General features: G+C 36.4%; 1 protein-coding gene and 1 long non-coding RNA gene across 2 annotated transcripts in view; one reads left to right on the top strand and one right to left on the bottom strand.

Moving 5' to 3' along the window:
* LOC148943475 (uncharacterized) overlaps nucleotides 1-24,081 on the bottom strand; it is a 61,800-nt gene that overhangs the window by 15,281 nt on the left and 22,438 nt on the right. The window lies entirely within an intron of this gene.
* LOC148943474 (homeotic protein ultrabithorax-like) overlaps nucleotides 13,412-24,081 on the top strand; it is a 178,732-nt gene continuing 168,062 nt past the window's right edge. The window contains exon 1 of the mRNA XM_089101865.1: nucleotides 13,412-13,610. The gene's annotated coding sequence lies outside the window, so the exon portion shown is untranslated. The remainder of the gene's footprint in view (nucleotides 13,611-24,081) is intronic.

Below are 24,081 nucleotides of genomic sequence, written 5' to 3'. Positions count from 1 at the left end.
ATACGTAACGTAACCCCCAATCTCACTCCCCGAATTATAGAAGCCTCTACTATGACTCCTTAGAATACTTATAACAACGTTTATCGTTTAAATATTCATTTCATTACAGTGGTATTCCCATAATAATAACTATCTATGTTTCAAGCTAAAAAAGTCTTCAAATGCATTATTTGTATCCATAAGGTCTGTTATGTGTTATCTATTACACTTTTGGCACACTAATATACCTAAGACGACCTACGTTAGTCTCTTGAACGTAGCGCATCCTCATCAATACCGATGATTAAGCACGGAACGACAGCACATCTAAACAAAATTAATGTACTATTTATCTCACTAGCTTACTGCTCAGCACGGAAAAAAAGAAGAAAAAAGCCGATCAACACCGGGCATTATCTACAAGGTTTTATAGATTTTGTAGCACCAGGGGCGTAGCTCCAGTATTTTTATTGTGGGGGGGGGGAAGAGGTGGTCCACATCCAGATAGTCTATGGGCATGGGCTATCCTTCAGGGGAAAGCAGTGATGAGTCTGGCTTCTTCGATTTGCTTGTACTTACAGTAAGTATTAAGTATCATTATATAAAACAAACAGTTCGTGGTAACGAACTGAAAGTAAAGAGCGACTCGGCTCAATAGGAGCTGAAACTCTAAAAAACGGATTTTGATACCAATAGATAGATCAAAAGAATCAGGTTTTTAGGCTGATTTTAATATATAAGTTTCATCAAGTTTAGTCATACCCATCAACAGTTACGAGCAGTGGCGGATCCAGGATTCTTCTAGGGGAGGAGACACAAAATAGGTTTATCCGATAAACTTGCGTTAGGAGCAAGTTTAATTACCGCAATCTTGCTTTAATTAAGTTAATTACACTACTTTAGACTATGTTTGCCCTCGCCCCTCCTCTGGTTCCGCCACTGGTTACGAGCCTGAGAATATTTGCCTTATTTTTGAAAAAAGGAAAAAACACCCCGTAAAAGTCATAGAATCTTAATGAAAATCCCACCATGAGATTCAGCGTATCAGAAAATCCTACTATAGAGTGTTCAAGCTCCTATCGGCAAAAATGTGGAATTTTGTATTTTTTGCCAGAAGAAAAATCATGAATGAGTGTTTATTTGTTTTTTTTTCACCAACCAGGGGTGATCGTATCGGCCCAGTGTCCTAGAATATCGCGCAAGGGCTCACTCGAACAGAAACTAAAAGTTCTAATGCCCTTTTTAAGTGACCAAAAAAATTGGAGGGCAATTAGGCCCCCTCCCGCGCTCATTTTTTTTCATAGTCACCACATCAAATTTGATATAGCCAATTTGTTTAGCATATTCGAAAAATCTAATAACTATATCTTTGAGGATAACTTAATCCCCCACAGTTCCTGGGGGAAGGGCTGCAAGTTATGAACTTTGCCCATTACTTACATATAGTATTAGTTGTTGAGAAGTACAGACGTTTTCAGGCGGGTTTTTTTCTGTTGCGGGGGTTGGGGGAGGGGATTACGTGGGAAGATCTTCCGATGGAAAAATTTTTCTTGGTGGAAGAGAATTTTCCGTGAAAGGGGTGCCGGATTTCCCAGTATTGTTTAAAAAACGATCAGGAATTAAATAAAAAAACAAGTTTTTTCAACTGAAAGTAAGGAGCAACATTAAAACTTAAAATGAACGGAAATGATTACATATATGAGGGGGTTCGCCTCCTCTTCAATACCTCGCTCTTTACGCGAAAGTTTTTTTAGTACTTTCAAAAAGCTATTTATTCTAATTAAACGGCCTTTGTGATTCTGGGATCATTCTTTAAAAATTGGAACAAATCTCGAACTTTAGTGTAAAGACCGAGGTATTGACGAGGGGGCGAACCCCCTCATAAGCGTAATAATTTCTGTTCGCTTTAAGTTTTAATGTTGTTCCTTACTTTCAGTTGAAAAAACTTATTTTTTTCTATTTAATATTAAAGTAAGTGAGGAACTTACTGCCAACCACGACCTCTACTTTATTTTAATAAAGATGAAATAAAAAAAAAAACTACAAAATGATTATAAATGTTTGATTATTTATTTCAAGTTTGTGCCCGTAAAATTTCTACGTCCAGGATGAGTGCCCCCCTCAACCCTTCTCCTCTAAATTCACCTGTGGGAAAAGAGGTCTTAAGAAACTTGTGAAAAACACAAGCCTAGATGTGTTTTAAAGATGTCTGAAAATTGTGATGATTCTGTTCCAAATTTTTCCCGTTAGTCTAAGGGAAAATCAAGTCTCTCTGTTGAAAGTGGAAATCATAGATATGAGCCAAAGCTTAGGTTGGACAATTATTTGGATCATGGATGTTAATTTATATAGACAAAATTGAGCTGCTTTCACTGTTAAGATTGCCTTCCCTTTCTGTGAAGATGGGAAGGTGTAGATGGCGTAGAAGGCGTAGATGGGAATCAAATCCCTCTTCAATACATTCTTCTTCTTGTTCCTCTTTCCGTTGCCTTACGAAATTGGTTCTGAGCCAAAGAATGAAAGTAAGGAGCTCTGCCTTTTACTGGTTTTATTATCCTGTTATGACCAATTCAAATTGATACAAATTATATTATTAATACCATTATAAAACACATCAATTATGACAGTTGGACAAAGCTGATTTTTACAGAACTGGTTAAGGAACCGAAAGTATGGCCATCTTACATTTCTGAGCCTAGGGACACGCTGTTTCTTAATTCATAATTTATAGAATATGTAGCAGCCCAGCTGTCCCGATCCTGGGACTACATGTGCGTGAGCTCTTTCACCTGATTGGGGGGATATACTAAGTGGTTAAAAGATAAGGATACCACGTCCCTTCTCTAAGTCTTCAATAGGACATCTTGCTTCAAGCAATAACGAAGAAAATTTACTATTTAGCAAAGACGTTACTCGCTTTAATTAAAAAAACATTATAGAAAACATTAATAAAAAAATGCACACGTATCGAACAAACATAAACTAAGAACTGGACTCAGATTTTACTAAGGCTGTCAGCAATGAGTTGATGCAGACGACAGTAGTGTGCTGTAAACACTTTTGGGTGGGTGATGGTGAGTTCACTAAAGTCAATTTCTTTGTCAGATTTACCGGTTAATATTAAAGTTCATATCCCCCTTCCACTTCCTTCAACTCCTTTACCCCTCATAGGAGACAAAGTCTCGCAGTTGAACTACGCACTATTCCAACAGCCCCGTGCATCGCGTCATTCAGTTGCATGTAATTTGAAAATGACGTCTTAATAAAAAAAAAGTACACCTTTTAAATTACTATTGTTGAAAACATATCCAGGGAAATTGCAACCCCCCCTCATTGAACAACAAGAAAAATTACTTTTTTACATGGGTAGCAGTGATATGTCTTCTTATTTTTCTTCATCACTATTGAGGCTCTGGAACATAATAGAGAGCTGTTTAAGGAATTATAAAAGATTATTCGTATACAGTATCTTATCTTTATATATATATATATATATATATATATATATATATATATATATATATATATATATATATATTTCGCCTATATATATATATATATCAAACTCACCAAGGCTGTCATAAAGTGAGGTATAGTAGCCTACACTAAAGCGCAATTTGGGTGACATTTTTGGAATGGAAAGACTGGGCCAAACACATTGGCATCATAAAGAGCTAATTATGGGCTCATTTATGAACTAATTTTTTTTATTAAATTGCTAGTTATAAATTCTACTTTATAGTTATAAAGTGACACATGACACCCAAAAAATGTGCTTGGGTTGTTTTTTCATTTTTAAAAGTACAAAATAACAAAAAGGGTTTTCAATTTTGCCATTAACTAGGCTTACCTATTTACTTGATAAAAAGGTTTTGAAGACAGTGTATTTTTATAAATATTAAATGTGGAACATATTATAAAGTGGAGTGGACCCCTGTTTTTTGCTTTTGTACAATATTAAATAAAAAAACAAGTTTTTTAAACTGAAAGTAAGGAGCGACATTAAAACTTAAAACGAACAGAAATTATTCCGTATATGAAAGGGGCTGTCCCCTCCTCAATGCTGCACTCTTTACGCTAAAGTTTTTTTTTGTTTTTAAAAATAAAGTTGTGAGAAAGACTCAAACTTTAGCGCAAAGAGTGAGGCGCTGAGGAGGGGACAGCCCCTTCCATATACAGAATAATTTCTGTTCGTTTTAGGTTTTAATGTCGCTCCTTACTTTCAGTTAAAAAAAATTTTTTTTTATTTAATTTCTGATCGTTTTTTAGTTAATGCAGCTTTTATTTTGGCTCGCCGTCATTGAATAAGTAAACAAAATTTGCATAAAAATTTACTTTTCTTTTGCTAAATGGCTGTCTCTAAATTTGGTTCTGACGTAATTTACAAATTAACTTACGTAACGAAATTCTATATTCGTATATTTTTCTTCTTGCAAAAAATACAAAGTTGCAGATTTTTGCAGATATGAGCTTGAAACCTATGTTATAGGGTTTTCTGATAAGCTGAATCTGACGGTGTAATTTTCATTAAAATTCTTTCACTTTTAGGGGATGTTTCCCCTATCTTTAAAAAATTAGGTAAATTTTCTCAGGCTCGTAGCCTTCGATGAGTAATACTAAACTTAATCAAATTCATATATTTAGAATCAGCATTATAGGCCCATTCTTTTGATACATTTATTGACATCAAAGTTCCGTTTTTAAGAGTTTCGATTACTGTTAAGCCGTATCGCTTGTTTTTTTATTATTGTTTTTTTTTATTACGTATATGTTATTACGTATATGATGGGGTTCTCCCCTTAGTCAATACCACGCTCTTTAAGTTAAAAGATAAAAAAAATTTTAATTCACAAACCCCTGAATCAAAAAGGCCGTTTAATAAGAATAGATAGCTCTTGTGAAAGCACTAAAAAAAAAACTGTAGCGTAAAGAGCGAGGTATTGACTTGGGAGAGAACCCCATCATATACGTAATAATTTCTGTTCATTTTAAGTTCTAATGTTGCTTCTTACTTTCAGTTGAAAAAACTTGTTTTTTTAATTTAATTTCTGATCGTTTTTTAAATAATGCTTGGAAATACCCCTTCATAGAAATGTCCCTTACCCCAAAGAAACATCCTCCACGGAAGGATTCTACCGAGTAACCTCCTCCTCCAGCCCCCCCCCCCCACCAAAAAAATTCTTCCTGAAAAATGTCTGTATACTTCCCAATAACCAATACAATATGTAAGCAATGGGCAAAGTTCATAACTTGCAGCCCTTCCCCTGGGAACTGTGGGGGATTAAGTCATCGTGAAAGGCATATTTATTAGATTTTCGACTATGCTAAACAAAATGGCTATCTCAAAATTTTAATTGGGTGACTTAGAGAAAAAATGAGCGTGGGAGGGGGCCTAGTTGCCCTCTATTTTTTTGGTCACTTAAAAAGGGCACTAGAACTTTTAATTTCCGTTCCAAAGAGCCCTCCCACGATATCCTAGGACCACTGGGTCGATACGATCACCCCTGGGAAAAAAAAACAAAAACAAACAAACAAACAAACAAATAAACACGCACCCGTAATCTTTCTTTTGGCAAAAAATACAAAATTCCACATTTTTGTAGATAGGAGCTTGAAACCTCTACATTAGGGTTCTCTAATGCGCTGAATATGAAGGTGTGAATTTCATTAAAGTTCTATAACTTTTCGGAGGTCTTTCCCCCTTTTTTCGAAAATCAGCCAAATTTTCTCAGGCGCGTAACTTTTGATGGGTAAGATTAAACTTGATGAAACTTATATATTTGAAATCAGAATTAAGATTTGATTCTTTTGATGTATCTATTGGTACCAACATTCCGTTTTTTAGAGTTTCGGTTACCATTGAACCGGGTCGCTTCTTACTCACAGTTCGTTACCACGAACTGTTTGAAAAAAGAGGATGGATTAATTAAAAAAATTATATGCTTAAAGTAAAGAACAAAGTTGAATCTTAAAACGAGCAACAGTTTTAAAGTTACTTAATAATTTTTTTTCCAAATCATTGGGGGGGAACCCCTCCCTCCCTTTCAACGATGCCACTGCGTATCATTAAGTTAAGAATAAGGGGCGTCACAGTACAAAAAACTTCTATTAATTCCTTTGAGAAAAATAAATTCTGCTGTTAACCTGGGTACACACATAAAAGATTTTGTTTCAAATTATCGCGATAAAAAATTCAGATTCGAACGTCACATGTTGTCGATTATTATTATAAGGAACTCACACGTGACTTCTATTCGTATCGAAGACTGTTTTTGCTAAAAATTACGCATAATAATAAATAAAACAATATCAATTAAAACAAAAAAACACCAAATTAAAACACAAAGTGGTGTCATAATAAGCCAAGAACGGTATTAGACTTTAAGATGATCTGAAAGTAACTCATATTGGAAATGAAGCTCTTAACCAACAAAGAGATAAAGTGGTGAAGATAAAGTGTTAAAGTAATAATCTGCCATCAAGAAGCGTGGACACCTACATTTTTCAATACTTCACACAACAAAATGCTACTAACCTTATCAATTCCAACCACATCGACTAAATGTATTAGCACATCGGCTAAACAGTATGTACACATCGCCTATAGGACCTTATCACTTTTTAGTGCGTTCGCTATACCCACTTTTTAACTCATCTGACATCTACACAAACTTCATCGGTATTAATGCATGTGCAATAAAATGGCTGACTGGTGTAGTAAAAACACCTGGCTCCTCCATGCATGAGAATTTTATATTATGATGTAAGATTATCTCCTTAACCTATGATTTCAAGCAAGCATCCCGTCGGTTTGCTGCAGCTACCAAATCCTCCCACTCGGGCTGGATAAAAGTGTTTAGGCTGCGTAAGTCTGTCTGCCGTAGTTTATTCTCAGGCCTTCCCCGACGACGGGTAGCCGTTGGTTGCCAGTAAAAGACTACTTTCGGAAGCTACTACTTATCCATTTTTAAGAAGATGTCCTCGGTTTCTCTCTTTACGCACTATGATCACATCAATCACAAGTGGATTTCTTGTGGCATCTTCTACTGACTGGTTTGTGGCTTTTTGTGTACAATTGATATTCAATTTTCTTTGCCGGCACATATGTTTGAAGGATAGAATTTGTCTTAATTGCTGTTGGTTTAAGTGCCATGTGTACAAAATATAAAGGAGTGCAGGCAGCACGTTCCTGTTAAAAAGATGAAGTTTCAACCGAAGAGAAAGATTTTAGGATCGCAATATGTTTATAAGTCGGTTAAAAGAGCTATTCACCTGTTTGATTTTTGCTGCAATTTCTTGTACCGTTGAGTCATTATGTTTTATTATACTCCCCAAGTGTTTAAACCAGACTACTTGTTCAACATCCTGATCTCCATAATTTATATTTAAGGGAGAGTATGAGGTTGCCGTGTATTTGGTCTTTTCAACCTTTTTTTCAAGCTGACTTGATCGGCTCTTTTTCTCAACCCCATCCAATAGTTCCTGGGGTCGCTCTTTGTGGGACTCTAGCCTTGCATTGTCATCAGTGTAGTCTATGTCACTCAAAAGAATTTATGTGTTAATCTGGATGACACATGGTTCAATGCATCTGAGGATGTAGTTGATAAATATTACAAAAAGCAATGGAAACTTTACTCCTGATAGGATACGGAAACATACCGCATGATCATCGGGTTTCTTAGTGAAGCATTCCCTTTTTCTATGCATAGCAATGATTGAGGCAACTAGGTTTTCCGGGATGCCGTAGTGTAGAACGATCTCAAACAGGCTTTGCCGGTCTACAGAGCCAAAGGTCTTCTCAAAATCGAAAAAGATCATAGATCTTTGACCACCATTCCTGGCTTGCTACTGTTAAGATACACAGGGTTAAGATTAGATCTGCACAGGAGCGGTGGGGTTGGAAGCCGTGTTGTTCGTCTCGGACCTGTTTTTCTAACAGCAACATAATTCTCTGATGTATCATTTGTGAGAGTAGCCCCCAGAAATCGTAAAAAGACAGATGCTATACCATTTTCCAGGAAGTGATGTGCCATCTTTTTTAAAGAGCCTGACTAGGGTACTTTGTCTACTTTCAGTGGGTTCTTTGACTTTTGTCCAAATCATCATGAACACAGCTTTCCAAAATGTAACGCAAGATGATTCCGACGGCTTAGTCATTTCTGCTGATATGCAGTCTCTCCCTGGAGATTTTTTAGTTTCTTAGCTGCTGTAAGAACTTCAGAACAGGTTGGGCGTGGAGAATAGATAAATAAAGAGAACAAAGGCGTTGTTGGCATAGTTAGGTGTGATTTTTGTGGCGGTCTATTCAGCAGCTGTTCAAAGTAACAGGCCCAGACCTCATAGACAGCTGACTGGCCTGTAACAAGGTTCCTTGATAGGTCGCCAACTGGTCCATGCTGAATGGAAGACTTTTTGCCGGTTATTTCATTTTTTATTTGATACATCGCATTGGAGTTATCTTTTTTCTGCTTCTTTTGCCTCAACCGCTTTACGCTTAACTAGCTTGCGCTTGTCTGTTCAAGTACTTTTCTTTACTGATTTATGAGTTGCTTTGCATTCTCCATTTTTTAGTACCAGGTGCTTTGGAATTTGTCTCTGGAGAAGGAGCTTCTTTATTTTCTTTCTTTCATCAATAAGATTCCAGAATCGTCTGACAACCGCTAGTCCTTGGGTCTCTTGCAGTGGTCAATTATTGCCTTTTCTGTTTTGTGGTAACAGTCTTTCATATATTCCCACTGCTGAACACAGTCTGCACAGTCTGGTATTGACAGGGCCTTGAATCGGTTAAAACATTGATACGAAAGACTCTCTTTACTGCCCTATCAATTAGTTTTTTTTCGAGTCCAAATGTCTGTTTTCATTTATTTGAACCCAGGGGCAGATCCAGGATTTTTTTTAGTGGGGTGTAAAATAGTTTGATCTGATAATCAAACTTAGGGGGGGGGCAAAATGGATCCGATAAACGTGCGTTAGGAGTAGGTTTAATTAACGCAAACTTGAGTTAAGTAAGTAAATTACACCACTTTAGACTACGCTAGTGGGGAGCCCTTCACCCCCTGGATCCGCCATTGTTTGAACCAGTCAATATTCGCGTTCAGCTTGGGTGGAGTAGGATTGATCATTTCCAATTTTTGTATGGAAGTCCCCCAGGAAACATGTAATATCGTATCTCGGAATATCTTTTGCTAATGTTTTGTAGAACTCATCCTTAGCCACGTCGAATGCTTAATTTGTAGGTGCGTAGCAAGGTAAGCTTGACAGCTTTGTATGGGCTTCCAAGAACCTTGCCACAATTATTCTTGGTGATAAGGGTATCCATTTCAATATGGCATTATATTCTCGTTTTGTCATCAGGATCTCGGGATGTCTTTTGCTAGTGTTTTGTAAATTCCATCCTTAGCCACGTTGAACGCTTCATTTATAGGTGCGTAGGAGGCTGTAATTTTCAGTTTGATATATGTTCCCGAAAATCATTGTCACAATATTCTTGGTGATACTGGAATCCATTTCAACAGGGCACTGTGGCCTCGTTTCGTCATCAGGAGGACTACTTTGGTTTCTTGTGTGGTTTCTGGTTGGCTGGTTGGCTTTTTCCAATGGCGTTGTCATTGTCGATTCTTTTGTTTGTCAAGAACCAAGCCATCATACATTCGACAGAGCAAGTAGGTCAAAGTGGTAGTTAAGCCGCAAAGTTGTTGCAGTCACAAATAGTCGCAGTCACAAGTTGTCGAAGTCACAAGTAGTTTTAGTCGCAATAAGTCACAATTACAATCACAAGTAATCTCAGTCAAAGTGACAAGTAGTTGCAGTCACTAGTATTCGTGGTCAACAGTAGTTAAAGTCGCAAGTAGTCGCAGCCGCTTATACAAGTAGTCACATCTGGTAAGTAGTCGCACTCGCAAGCATTTACGATTGCTGTCGTAGTCGCAAGTAGTCACAGTAGCCGTCGCAAGTAGTCGCAGTCACATGTAATTGCAGTCCTAGTTGCAAGTTGTCGTAGCCGAAGTCACAAGTAGTGACACTATCTAGTAGTCTCAAGTAATCATAGTCGCAATTACATATAGTCACAGTCGTAGTTGCAAGTAGTGGTAGTTGCAGCTACAGTAGTAGTAATGGTGGTCATAAAAGTTTTGAGTCAAAACCCTTAGCCACTGCTAATACATTGCAGATACGTTTTTTTGGTAACCTGGATGTACGTAGTGTTATTTAGTTTAACATCCTTCTCCACAATCCCTGAAGTGTCATCTTTACGCCCATTAGCCGTTTCTGACAGTCCCAGGATTAAACATTCACTCACTTCCCCAGCGATAAATCTTGTATGTAAACAAGGGGCAGCCTCGAAAATTTACAACCCTTTCCCAAGGGCTACGGGGGCATGGCATACCCAGAGGTATCTATATTAGACCTTTTGACTATTTTGAAAAAAGTGTATATTAAAAAATTTATTTCAGTGTTGGGGGAATCTAAAAGGGACAAAGGGGCCTTTTGTCCCCCAGGTACTTTTCAACATGCCCTGCGAGTTTCAACTTAATACGCTCAGCCGTTCCTGAGTTATTATGGATGTGCCCTTTGACAACCAGCATGTGCGTAGTGTGTTTTTGTTTTATTAAGCATCCCTGATGTGCTAGACACAATATACCATTCTAATAGGCGTGTCAGACTCAAGCTTGTTTATTGCTCATAATTATTCAATCAACAAAAGGAAAAATGGAAAAATGTATATTACATACTTAAGAAGTTTAGAACAATTAAATAATGAAATTACTTGAACAAAAATGAAAAAAAGATAAAAAACTATGCACAAAACTATTTATTTCTTGATGTTTTCTTCATTTGTCTTCTCTTTCTACACAAAGACTTTGTCGTACAGAATTTGGGGTCATAGATTATCTGGATTTAGAATATACTCATCTTATAGTGAAAAGTTAGGGTCACATTTCTTGCAGAAGAGGGTTGTTTCATTTTTATTATTTATTTTATGGAAATCAATGAGATTGATTTTTATTTTCTGAAATAAATTTTTATTATAAAATTCATATATCTGAATTTATTTTTAAGACAGGAACAATAAGGGGCTGCCATTGATACCAATTTTAGCTTAGCCAAAGAGCTTAATTTGGGCTAAATTGACTCATGCTGGCTTAGTAATAGCTCTTTCAGTTTTAGGATAATTAAGCATATGTATAATCCTCGTGAATTATGGTCTTTGAACCAGACAGCCTAAAACTAGAAAAATTGCGCCAATACAGCATGGAAAGACATAAAAAAAATCGTACTGTTAGTGTTTATTCAGCTTCTTTAGAAGGGTTGGAGTCCTTAAGATAGATATTATGGAGGTTGGTGCGGCTCTTCTGTCTCTCCCTTTGTATAATTATGGTAAATAAATCGGAGTCAAAAGCAAAGCTGTGTTTTGTCGTCTCTTTCTACTAGTTTTATTAGTTTTCTCCTAGCATTTTGAGAGCTTATATGTGTGAACGATAAGTTGGCTTTTTCACAGAAAAGGCTGCAGTTTCTCGGTAAATATTTTGCTTTGTAAATTATGAAGGGTTAAACAAGAAAATTTGCTTCGCCAGGCTGTTAAACAGAAAATCAAGTTAAAAAAAATGTTAAGCTTCATATTGAGCAATTCCAGCAGCATATTAAACTCAAACAAGAAAATTCTTTTGGCTAGGCCGTTGAAGGAGGATATTGAGTTCAAGCTTGTACAGTTACAACATAGCTACAACAACAAAAACATTAAATTAGGCACCCCCCCATGGGGGCTCCATTGTTCGTAAACACGGAAAGAGGAACGAAAAAAATAGGCCTAAAGAGATAAACGAATGAAATATCAAAAATTAAGCAACCTTATATCGATTTTCACTCCACATAAACTATAATCTGGCAATATGAGACTCCACAGACTCTAAAACAAAAATGAGCAACAGCAATAAAATTTCAAACCTTTTTTTAGGGGGAGGGGGACTTTATCCTGCTTATAAGGTGATACTAGGACATCCTTCAAAAATTGATTTAAATATTTTGAGAAGCAGGCATGACATATTTGGAGATTATCTTTAGGTCTTACGGTGATATGGTACCTTGTCGGATGACCATTACAAAGACAAAGGCTCATTATCGAATTCTCCCATGGGTCTAGCCATCACAGTGAAATTTCATGTCTTATTTGCCTGCAAGCTTGTTAATCGCAGTGGGCAACACCCCAGGGAGCTCCCAAAACTAGTGGGAGACTCCCAAACTCCCAAAACTAGAGTGGAGTCCCCCAGGGAACTCCCCAATTAATCAAATGACGATTCCTTCGCCTGATTTCACTGCTTTCCTAGCAGTTTTGCTAGATCATTTTTTAGACTGCTATTTCCTGGACTTTAAAAAGAAGATTCTACTCCGTTTAATCGAAAAGCAAAATTCACACTTTTTGGTTATGTAAGATGCATCAATACTGACTATGCCTGTCTCCAGCACAAAACGCAATAAGTTAAATGTTTCTAAGGTTTCCGGTAGAGTGGTGTCAGCTTTTTAGTTTTCTGGCATTTATCCGGATTTCTTATCATTAGTGTACAAGGTAAGGCAAGACCGCCTAATCAATTCTTGATAGTTTGACCCCACAAACTGAAAAAAGTTTATAACGGACAATCCCTTATAAACTCATCACCTTAAACGAAATATAGTATGAAGAGGATCTTTTTTTTAGAAAATTGAATTTTGGAAGTGGGTGAGCTAGTTTACATACGTTAGTTTCCAAAAGATGACTGGATATTTTCGGTACATAGCAAAATAGCAAACTTCAGCAGTAGGCCTGAACCTTCGTCGACTATACTGAGACTTAACTGATACTTGGGTACTGGGCCTTAGGTGGTATATATGATCGTTTGGGAGGAACATGCTTGCTTACTTTACTTGTTCTTGAGACGAGGCACAGGAATTTTATGTGGGACCACAGACTGAGACGGGACGCCAAGTATATACTGGACCACATTCTGCTACTTACTGTCTTTGGTCTTCTGTTTAGGGGTGGACGGTTTCCAACCATGGTTGGCAAGTAGAAACCTACCCAGAATTTAGTTGTGGGGGGAGGGACACAAATTCAAAAAGTGGAAAAATAGGTACATTTTATGATAATTTCGTAAAAGTTAGGATAGGTTTTTTTTTTTGGGGGGGGGGGGGTACACAGGGCCAAAGGCCCACTCTTTTTCCCTTTTCTTTGGGGAATTTCGAAGTTGATGGAAAATATCACATTTTTTTTAAACCACTTAATTTTGCATACAACCTTATTCTTGCTTCTTTTCTTTAAAATTATCCGAGGACCTCACCTCTAGAAGAATTAAAACAAGAAATATTTATGAAAAAATTATGAGTTTTAAAATTTCCTTTTTCATCATATGCTCTCAAAACTTCAAATCACTTAATCTCTACGAAGGTTTGTTACTTAGTTCAAGTATTATTTTGTAGATTCTAAAACCCTTGAAGACTTGAAGAACTCTCTTATCCAAGTTGTGTCGCTTGGGGGTCTTGAAGTCTTCCCATAAGAGTTTGAAAAGAATGACGACTGTAGTTTTCATATGGATTTCATTATGGCTGTATCCAATCTTCGAGCTGAGAATTATGGAATCGCCCCTGCTGATTGAGAAAAGGTGAAGCTTAATAGAAAGAAATAAGTTATGGAGTTTGAATCATAATAAAATAAAAAAATAAGTTAGTAATAATAAAAAAACTAATAAAATTAATACATAAGTTAGTTAATAAGAAATACAATAAGAATAATTGAAGGATGTTTAATAATAAAATTAGAAGTTTTTAATTTTGCTTTATAATAATTTTGTGAAACAAAGAATAAGTGCTTCTTGTCCTCTTGTGTGTTGGTATATATTTGGAGGGGTAGGAGTTTTAGACTTACAGCTTTTCATAGGCAGCGCAAGAACGATGTTGGCACAATGTATTATTTATTTTTGGTTCTTGGTCTTAGACCAGGACACTTCGTACCGAAGGAGTCGTCGTATAAACTTGGAAAAGGGCTCAATCGATTCAAAATTCAAAGGCCTAGTGCCCTTTTTAACAGTCGAAAGTGATTTAAGGGCAACTAATCCCCCTCTCACGCCCACCTTTCCCCCTTAAACATCGAATCAAAATTTTTAGATAGCCATTTTGTTCAACGTATTTAAAAGTCTTAAAAATTAGGTCTTTGAGGATGATAACCCCCCTCAGAGCCTTCGGGGCAAGGGTTGTTAGTTATGCCCTGGGGGCATATAAGGTTTTTATAGATAGTGATGTTGTAAAAACTTCAAAAAGGGCTCATTCGATTGGAAATTAGAAGGGCTTGTGCCCTTTTTAATAGTCAAAAGTGATCGGAGGATAACTAACACCTCTGTCACACCAACCATTTCCCCAATACATCCAATCCAAATTTTGGGATAGCCATTTTGTTCGACGTAATTAAAAAATCTGGAAATTATTTTTTTGAAGATGAAACTCCCCCACAGCCCTCAGGGCAAGGGTTGTAAGTTTTGCCCTTGGGGTCAGGGCCGTATCTAGGATTTTTGTTCGGGGGGGGGGGTTACCCGATTTTTCCCGTGGACTTTGTCTAACATCCTAGAGCAACATTACCTTAGCTCGAGACCGTTAGTCCGCCCCTTGCGAACGAGGACGCGTCCACTAGGCATACTTTCGTATCTATAAGGGGCATTTTTTTTTTTTTTTTTTTTTAGTAACCAAAAAACAATACAATTATTTACATAGAGTTAAATAATACAAGGTTTTTTTTGTTTTTTTTGCGCAAAAAGAAGCCAAATAGTAGGCTAGAAGTAGTCTATATATTTTTTAGTTTTTTTTTTAGCTAAAAGTAAGGGCGAATATCTATAAAACGAAATCCAGGCGACGATTTTTCTTCCCTGTAAAAATGTCAATGACCTTGTCAGGATAGATATCAACGTCTCTATGGACTGAAAGGAGGGCTAAGCCACTCAATCGTTCTTCTCTTGTTGAATTTTCAGCCATGTTTTGAGACTTCTCAGCGCTGAAAAACTTCTTTCTGGTGTAGCAGTGCTAATAGGTAACGTCGCAAGAGCAGCCAGAAGAAGAAAAAAAATAGGAAAAAAGGTGGCGATGCATGCCTGAAGCGAAGACACAGCACAAGTAGGCCTCTCTGATACCGGAACATTCTCCCACTTGATGCACCATAGCTCAATTTCTTGCTTCAGACAGTCTGGCTCGGGAAGAATATCGCCATACAATTCAACCAATGACTCCAGGTTTAATGCCTTCAGATCGACAGAAACAATTTTGGCAGTAGAAAGGACGCTGAGATTTGACAACAGTTTCTGGTGAAGCGCAAATCGTTGTTACAGCTCGGAAGTGAAGTGGTCCAGGAAAGGAATAAAGAGCGAGGTTCTATAGTGGTTGAGAAGGTCTGTATCGTCTTCGTGCCTACTCCTGCCACCTCTCGTCCTTGGACGAGTCATCTCCAGTCCTAAGTCGCTGGCAAAACGCTGAGCTTCATCGAAAATAGACGTGAAAGCAGTAGCAGCAACAATTTGTTGCAACTTCTGGCGATTTTGTTGAACCTGCGCTTTCCTCGCCGCGTCTAGTTGGTGCACGATTTTGTCCTGCCTTTTCTACGAGACATAAATGAAGTTTTCAGCCGATATGATTCAGTTTCTATGAAACTGTGCTTGTTGGTGAGCTGTGAATCACTCTATTGCTTTCTTCCAGTTCCTGAATGGTTTGGTGACTAGATTCCCCAAGTGCTGGTGGCAGCCTTTGCCAGCAGTCTCTGACGAGAACAGAACGCAAAATCTGCAAAAAGCAGCGTCCTCAGATGGAGAGTAGGACAGCCAACTGAAACGAGCGAGCCAAGTTAACTGAAACATCAGCTTCCGTTTTTCGGATACTGGAAAAATGTAGGAGACATCTGGAGTCCAAGGGCTCTTCAGCAAACGAAGTTTAGAATTTGAATACAGACTGGATGATTTGTAAGTTATACCCTGGGGCATATAAGGTTCCTATAGAAAGCGTTGTTCTAGAAACTTCAAAAAAGGCTTATTCGATTGGAACTTGAAAGGGCTAATACCTTTTTTGACAGTCGGAAGTGATTGGAGGGCAACAAACCCTCCTCTCACACCCACCATTTCCCAACAAATCCAATCAAAATTTTGAGAAAGCGATTTTCTTCAACGTAGTTGAAAGTTCTGGAAATTAGGTCTTTGAGGATGTCAACCCCCTCACAGCCCTCAGGGCAAGGTTTTTGATTTATACCCTTGGGGCATATAAGTTGTTTATATGAAAGGGTTGTTGTAGAAGCTCAAAAAGGGCTCATTCGATTGGAAATTGAAAGGCCTAGTGCCCTTTTTAATAGTCGAAAGCTATTGGAACACTTGACATTTTTATAGTAAACGTCGATGTGGGTATAATATATTATTTTTTTTTATTGTTCTTTTTTAGAACAGGGTAGGCTACTTCGTATCGATGGAGTTGTCTTATGAAATTCGAAAAGGGCTCATTTGATTGAAAATAGAAAGGGCTAAGAAAGGGCTAATAGTCGAAAGTGATTTGAGTGCAACTAGTTCCCCTACCACGCCCACCCTCCCATTTGCCTACTATGTTTAAAAACTAAATGTTGCCTTAAGATTCAATCAAAATGCACTGTGTAAATGCTAATTCTCAATAAGGCATCTCAGCATTATCCCAAGAACGACTGAGGGTATTATGTTCAAAATTTCCGGGCTACTTTTCCTCTTACTATTTAACCAAATCAAAATAGCGTAAGTGTATCCAAGCTATCAAAGAAAGTAAACAGATTTTTTTTTTTTGCAAATGGTATCATGTTTTCTATTTCAGGTCGACTAGATGAGGTATGAAAGTAAATTAAACACTTATATTTGTGTCCAAATTTTTAAAAGGGTGTATACTGTTAAAAATTGCTGAACATTTTTCTCCAACATACAAATAGCAAGCCAAACTATAAAGTCTTAAAAAACAAAAAGATTTAAAGAATTATTTTCTCTTTCACTGAAAAGACTATGTCAATATAAAACGAACATAAATAAATTAAAAAAACTTTTTCAACAAAATAAGTTTTTCAAAAAAAAGTAAAGAACCCCATTAAACCAAAAATGAGTAAAAATAAAATAAGCTACCAAGCGTGAAACCAACGCAAATCAGCATCGATACATAAATGAAACCCAAAAAGAACAGAAATTACAATAAATAACCGAGTCAAACTCAAAACGAGCAGAAATTAACATGAATGTAAAACTGAGCAGCCATAAAGAAAGTATGGCAAACAAAAATATTGAAGGAAGAAAAAGAAATCTTGGAATAATCTACCTATATTCCAAATAGGCCTATAGGTATACTGTGTGATGTGGAATATCCTATAGTATTTATTTTACATTTTTGTTTTATTTTTATTTTTGTGCTTCTGCAAAACTTTTTTTTCGTGATCAATTTGAAACTTATTTCCGTAAGCCCTTGGGCCAAGGGGACTAATGTACAAAAAATTATTCAAAGGATTTGTCCATTTGCAAATGATTCCTTCCTCTAACGATGGTAGCCCAAAAGGGGAGTGAGTGTTTTCGATTGTCCTCAACGTATATAAAATTCTGAGCTAAGGAGACCCCACTGCCGAATATAAATAAAAGAAAAATATTTTGTACCCACAAGATGCAGGGCAACAAAAGGGCCAGAAAAGTGTCAAAAAATTTCCCTACAACTTCAAATAGAAAGGGCTATCTTAGAAAACTTATGTGGGGGCTATTTCAATTGATAAATTGAAAGTTTGTGCGCCCTTTTTAAAGGCCGAAAGCAACTGGAGGGACAATCAGTCTCCTTTCGGTTTCTTTTCTGCTATCTGGCACTCCTCTAGCCCTATAATATCGAATCACAATTTCGAAATGTCCATTTTGTTAAAAACTTTGATATGTCAAAGATATTTGCCTTTGGGGTTTATACACCCCCACAGTCCCAGCGTTAACCTTTATCTTACCTTGATATGGTAGCTCAACTCCCAGAAACACGAAAAAAAGAATTAAAATAAAATAAAAATGTGAGAACAAATACTATAGGACAACAAAGGTCAGCAACCTTTTTTGGCTCTAAAACAAAATCAATGACAATATGAATATATAGGGGAATTAGGGTCAGTGATATTCTCATTTTAAAACAATATTTCAGTAAATAATAAGAAAAATTTTATTAAAAAAATGATTACAGAGCACTTTTAACCTTTAATCATTATTATAAAAACTGTGACCCGCGGGTCATAACGTATATTCTACGTATATTTTGAATTGTTCTAAGATCCCTGATTATCTTCACTAATTTTTCGTTCCGTACTTTTTCTGTGGCTGTTCAATTTTATATGTGCGGATTCCACCTTATTTTGTTCCTTATTTTTATTTTGCATACTTTCCCAGTGGCTGTTCAATTTTACGTGTGGGGAGAATTTTCTGCATGGAGGAATTTCTTAGGGGGAATTCCGCGGGAAGAATTTTCTTAGTCAGAATCTAATTTCTTGGAGTTTCGATTGCTGTTAGCAAAAGTCGCAATTTCCCCAAACTATTTGATGATAAAAAAAAGAAAAGTTTTTCAACATAAAGTAAGGAGCAACATTAAAACTCAAAACGAACAGATATTTTTTCTTATGTGAGGGGGCTGCCCACCCCCCTAGAAACCTTGCTCTTCGAGCTTTTTTTAGCACTTTAAAAAAGCTTCTTATTCTAATTAATCGGCCCTTGTGTTTCAGGAATCGTTCTTAAAGAAATGGTACAAACAGTCAAATTTTAGCTTAAAAAGCAAGTTAATGAGGAGGGGGCGATCCCCTTATATACAGAATAATTTCTGTTTGTTTTGTGTTTTAACGTAGCTACTGACTTTCAGTTGAAAAAAAAAATTATTTAATTTCTGATCGTTTTTCAAATAATGTGGGTAAATCTGGCTCCCCCATGAGAGATTCGGTCACCTCACGGGAAACTCGTCCGTGAAAATTTCTCCCTCTTAAAATACCCCACCCCCTTAAAATCCTCTCTGGAAAATTCCATCCTCGATGAAAATCCCCCCCTGTAAAATTTCTTGCGGATGATTTCCCTGAAAAATTCTCCTTAGCATGCTTTCATTTTCAAAAACTTCTAAATTTCTAATCGTTTTTTCAATCACTCCGGAAATTTCCCCTTCTGTGAAAAATTTTCGCCGCCCCCCCCTCCCGTGGAAAGTTTCTTCAAAGGAAATACCCCATGGAGCGAGAATTCATCTTGCAGGCCCCCCTCCCCCCAATAAAAAAATCCCCAGACAATTCCAAACCCGCTGAAAATTTCCCCTGAACAATTCCCCCGGAACATCTCCACAGGCAATATTGAGTAATAAAAAAGTAAGAGAATTAAAGAATTTCGTACAGGAATACTACCACTCCCCCCCCCCCAAACTCCCAGTACAAAAATTTCCCTGGAAAGTTCACCCCCTGAAACTTCCCTCTCCACAGAGAAGTCTCCCCATGGAAATCCACGCCATCAGAAAATCCTCCTCCCTCAGAAAAACGTCTGTATACTTCATAATAATAAATACTGTATGTAAACAATGGGCACATTTCATGACTTTCAGACCTTTCCCCAGGGGCCCTAGGGGGTCTTATTTGGAATCAGAATAAAAAGCCAATTCTTTTGATGTACCTATTGATATCAAAATTCTCCTTTTTAAAGTTTCGGTTACTATTGAGCCGAGTCGCGTTCGTTACGGCGAACTGTTGAAAACAGTGATTGGGAAATGTATAGTGTTACATTCTTTCATGCTAAGACAGATTCTGAAGTTGAAAATAGAAGGTTCGACATACCTTTGAATAATATCTAATTTACTGCTGCGAAGTGCGAAGATGTGAAAATGGAAAACCCTCTTGGCTATTTTCAAATAAAACTAGTTTTTTCGCTCCGCCAGTTTATTGGTTGTTGTTGTAGTTGTTGTTTTTTCTTACTGACTTCAAACCAGTAGAGCGTATTTTCCATTTTGAAGAGCCGAGGATGTATAGCTGAATACGTTCGTGCGCGTTCAATAGTATAGTCCCGTTCACACTATGAAAAAATTTACATCACACCACTACTAGGGTGACTGTTACCGCCAAATTTTTGTCTCTTTGAAAAAATAAAATTCAAGTTTTCGAAAATCCACTAGTACAATAGGGCAATAGTTACCAATCAGATTAGCCTTGAAATTAAAAACAGTTATTTAGTGTCGATAAATTTCAAGAATAGCAGACTTGGGAAAAATAGGCTGTCCTAATATAGGTCACCCCAACAGTGGGATGCATCATTGTTTTTAATAGTTAAATTAAATAAAATAATAAAATTAGTATTTTTATTGTTTAAAAACATAAAGTTGTGAGACAGAGTCAAACTTTAGCGTAAACAACGAGGCGATGAGGAGGGGACAGCTCCGTTCATATACGGAATAATTTCTGTTCGTTTTAAGTTTTAATGTCGCTCCTTACTTTCAGTTGAACTTCTTTCTTTATATTTAATTTCTGAACATTTTTGAATTATTACAGCTTTGATTTTGGCTCACCGTACATGAACAATTAAAACGAAATTTGTGTATTAATTTTACTTTTTTTGGCTAAATGGCTTTCTCGAAATTTTGTTCTCACGTAAGTTACGAATTAACATACATAACGAACTTCTATATTCGTATATTTTTATTACGTATATTAGGGGGTTCGCTCCTAGTCAATACCTCGCTCTTTATGATAAAGTTCAAATTTTGTTCCAATTGTTTAAGAATGACCTCTTAATCACAAAGGCCGTTAATTAAATTAAATAGTTCTGATGAAAGTACCAAAAAACTTTAGCGTAAAGAGCGAGGTAATGACTAGGGAGCGAACCCAAGCATATACAAAATAATTTCTGTTCGTTTTAAATTTTGATGTTGCTCCTTACTTTCAGTTGAAAAAGTTTTTTTTATTATTTAATTTCTTATCGATTTTTAAACAATGCTGGGAAATCCGACGCCCCCTTCATAGCAATGTCCCTTCCCCAATGCAAACTTACTCCATGGAAAGATCCTCCCACGTAACCACGAAAAAGCCAGGGTCATGAGTATCACTTTCTTAGGGCTCTTTTTCATCTTATATTACTTAATCAAAATTACTGAATCCATTGAACTTTCTCAAGCATGATAACATAGATTCCATCTCCCTATGATTTATTCATTGTTCGTCCCTCAGCCGAAACCAGGCTCAAGACAGTGATTTATTACCGAAAAGCGATAAATTTAGCCATATAAGGAAATGAACCAATGGGGATGGTTGAAGCTATGAATTATGATAGAAAACCAGCCAATGAAAGGAGAAAGATAAAATAGAATTGAGTCTAAATAAGGCACGGTAATTCAGATTGCTGTCGCCTGAATCTTATATATCTTAGGCCTGTTGTTATGTTATAAAATACCGTGATGGTACGTCAATATACATATTGCAAAGCGTAAAACGAAGAATTCAAAAATATCACCCGTTGTTAAAAATAAAATGTTGCTCGGGATTCTATTCCTGTTTTTCAGTAAGCATAAGCAAATACTAAAATGAAAGGAGAAAATAAGAATTCGAAATGATTTTTCAGGAATGAAAAATGTTAGAATTTTCGATAATATATTGTTGTAATTAAAATGATAAGTGAGCTGCTTGTAAAAGTTCATATCCAAGAATGGTAGTTTAGCCAGGTTGATAGCTGTGTGTTTCATAAAGCGTGAAAAATCCCACAAATTATGCTTTGATTATATTTTTTGTTTTAATTACCCCCCCCCCGCCTCCACCCATGTGAAGTGAATTGATTTTGTTCCAAGTGAAATCCTGGCCAAGTTACTGAGAGAGGCAACAAGAATACCATTTTGGAATTTGTGCTTTAGTTCAAATTGAAATTTGCTTCAGCGACTCGATTTGTTTATACTTTTTAAGGAAATTATTATAGAAAGAAGAAAATAGTGGCGAAAATAAGGTAGGCTATTCTTAAAAGTACAAAACTACATTTATTTTTATTGAGTATAGGCCTATACAATTTTTGTCACTCTAGTCTACACTGCTAGAGTGAACCCCCATTGAGCGGTTTGAAGGGAGTCAAAATCAAACGCATTTGGGGTAACTTATGTTCACTTTAAGTTTTACTTCATTGTTAATAGTAAGCTCTGTTCTTTGTAGATTTCATTTATTTTTTTTCATAGTAATTGCTCCTTGTTTCAAGCTGTACATCCTATATAAGGTGATTTTAGCTTGTTTAAATTTTTTGAATTGATTTTTACTTGTGAATGAATAAGTTATTTTTTCAGTTAATTAGGTGTCAATTTGCATAGTTTTCGTATATATTAATAGTAGGAATATTGACTCTTAAGTTTTATTAATAACATTAGCTAATATTGATTAATAACGAAAGCATGGTAGAGGTAGTCGTGACAGGAGCAGCCGTCATAAAGAGAAATGACACTAAGAATATTTTTGATTGGAACAGCCACAGTAGAAGCAATGTATCAGGAATAGTCATGCTGAACTGATAAGGAAGGGGTCTCGTTTCTTCCAACCCCTCCTAACTCACAAAATGGAGACTAGAACTCACATTTTTTTTGGGGGGGGGGGGGTTCAAAAGAGCCCTCTTTCAAGATTTTATGACCTTCAGCTCGATTCCATCAGTCCTCAGGATTGTAATTTTAGGGGGATTTAGAGCTAAGAGGGCATAGCACCCTTCAATCACTCAAGAGCATCTCTGTTTCCAAGTGTTAATTCAAAATGTTACAATAACCTCATCTCTCTCCTAAGGTTCATCAATGAGTATATAATATTAATAAAGAAATAAATTTTTATTTTGAAACAAAAAATCGTAAATTGTAATCATCAAATTTGCGCTCCATGTCATTATAGAAAAATGAATAAAGACCGCTCAAAATATATTTTCGAACTTAGTAACAACAAATTTCATTTATAAAATAATTATGTTTTATATTGGAGATAAAAAAAAATAATTATGTCTCTCGTCGCTGAAAATAAATTTGTTCGTTACTAAACATGTCACTCTTATCAAAATCTGGTGGCTCAAGGGCTAAAAATAAGGTTAAATAAAGTATTCAGTATTTTAAATACGAGAAAGAAGATAAGAATAAAACAAAATGAGGTTCAGTTTGAAAGAAAAATAATCTGTGGTGATTAAATATGGTAGACCCATATGTTTAGTTTATTCATTTGCATAAACAAGTCGGTGTCCTTTGGATTCTAAAGTTATTTTATATACAATTCCTGCATGATCCAAATTCCAAAAAAATCAACGTTCTCATCAGTCTAGTATAGCTCATTAATTAATTTGTTCATCTGAAACTAGTCATTTGCATAAGCTGGGTTTACTTCCATGGAAGGTCTTTTGAACTACTACTAAACACTCTTGGCCAAAACACTGACAGCATCCTGAGATAAACAATCTGTTGCGAACCTGCTTTTCTACAAAGATTTATTTGAGACTTCTTCTTATATAAAAGCATTGATTCTTCGTAACTTCGAGCATTTGGCTTGGGGGCTGAACGAATCCCATCACTTTTGAAGCCAACCTTACTCTCTTGGCTACCTTGAAATGTTGCTGTGAAACCTTATTTGGCTTTGATGCCCCCCCCCCCAGAGCAAAAATATTTGAAGGAGCACATTTGTCATCTGTTCAGTGTTGGCACTTAAAAAAGCAATAGAAATGTTGATTCCGTTCAAATGACACCCATTTCAAAGAAATTACCACCGCGGGTTTGGTAAGATAGCTTCCAGCGAAAAAAAGAAAAAAAGACCCACTTCTGTAACATCGAAATATGAAGTCAAAATCAGATGACCTCGGGGGTGGGATGGCAATTTGTTCCTGAAAATAGTATAATTTTTTCTGGTAATGGCTTTCACTGTGAAAAATATATTTTTTTTATGAATATGCTATTATTAGAATTCGTTCGGTTAGTTTCTAGTTTTAACTAGTATCGAAAGAGGTGCAAAGTTAGCTCTCTCGTTTAGAGTTTAGAAAGACCCAAAGGAATAAGCTAGATATATGGTAAATTATTGAGATGGAAAAATGCTGTATTGCAGAGTGTGAGTGTTGATATTTTTCAAGGTTTTTTTTT

Source organism: Artemia sp. Qi Xiang Cuo, chromosome 15 (assembly GCF_049724085.1).
Source record: "Artemia sp. Qi Xiang Cuo chromosome 15, ASM4972408v1, whole genome shotgun sequence".
Lineage (NCBI taxonomy): Eukaryota > Metazoa > Arthropoda > Branchiopoda > Anostraca > Artemiidae > Artemia > Artemia sp. Qi Xiang Cuo.
The sequence above is the reverse complement of the archived record's forward strand: the minus strand, read 5'-3'. Positions and strand labels throughout refer to the sequence as shown.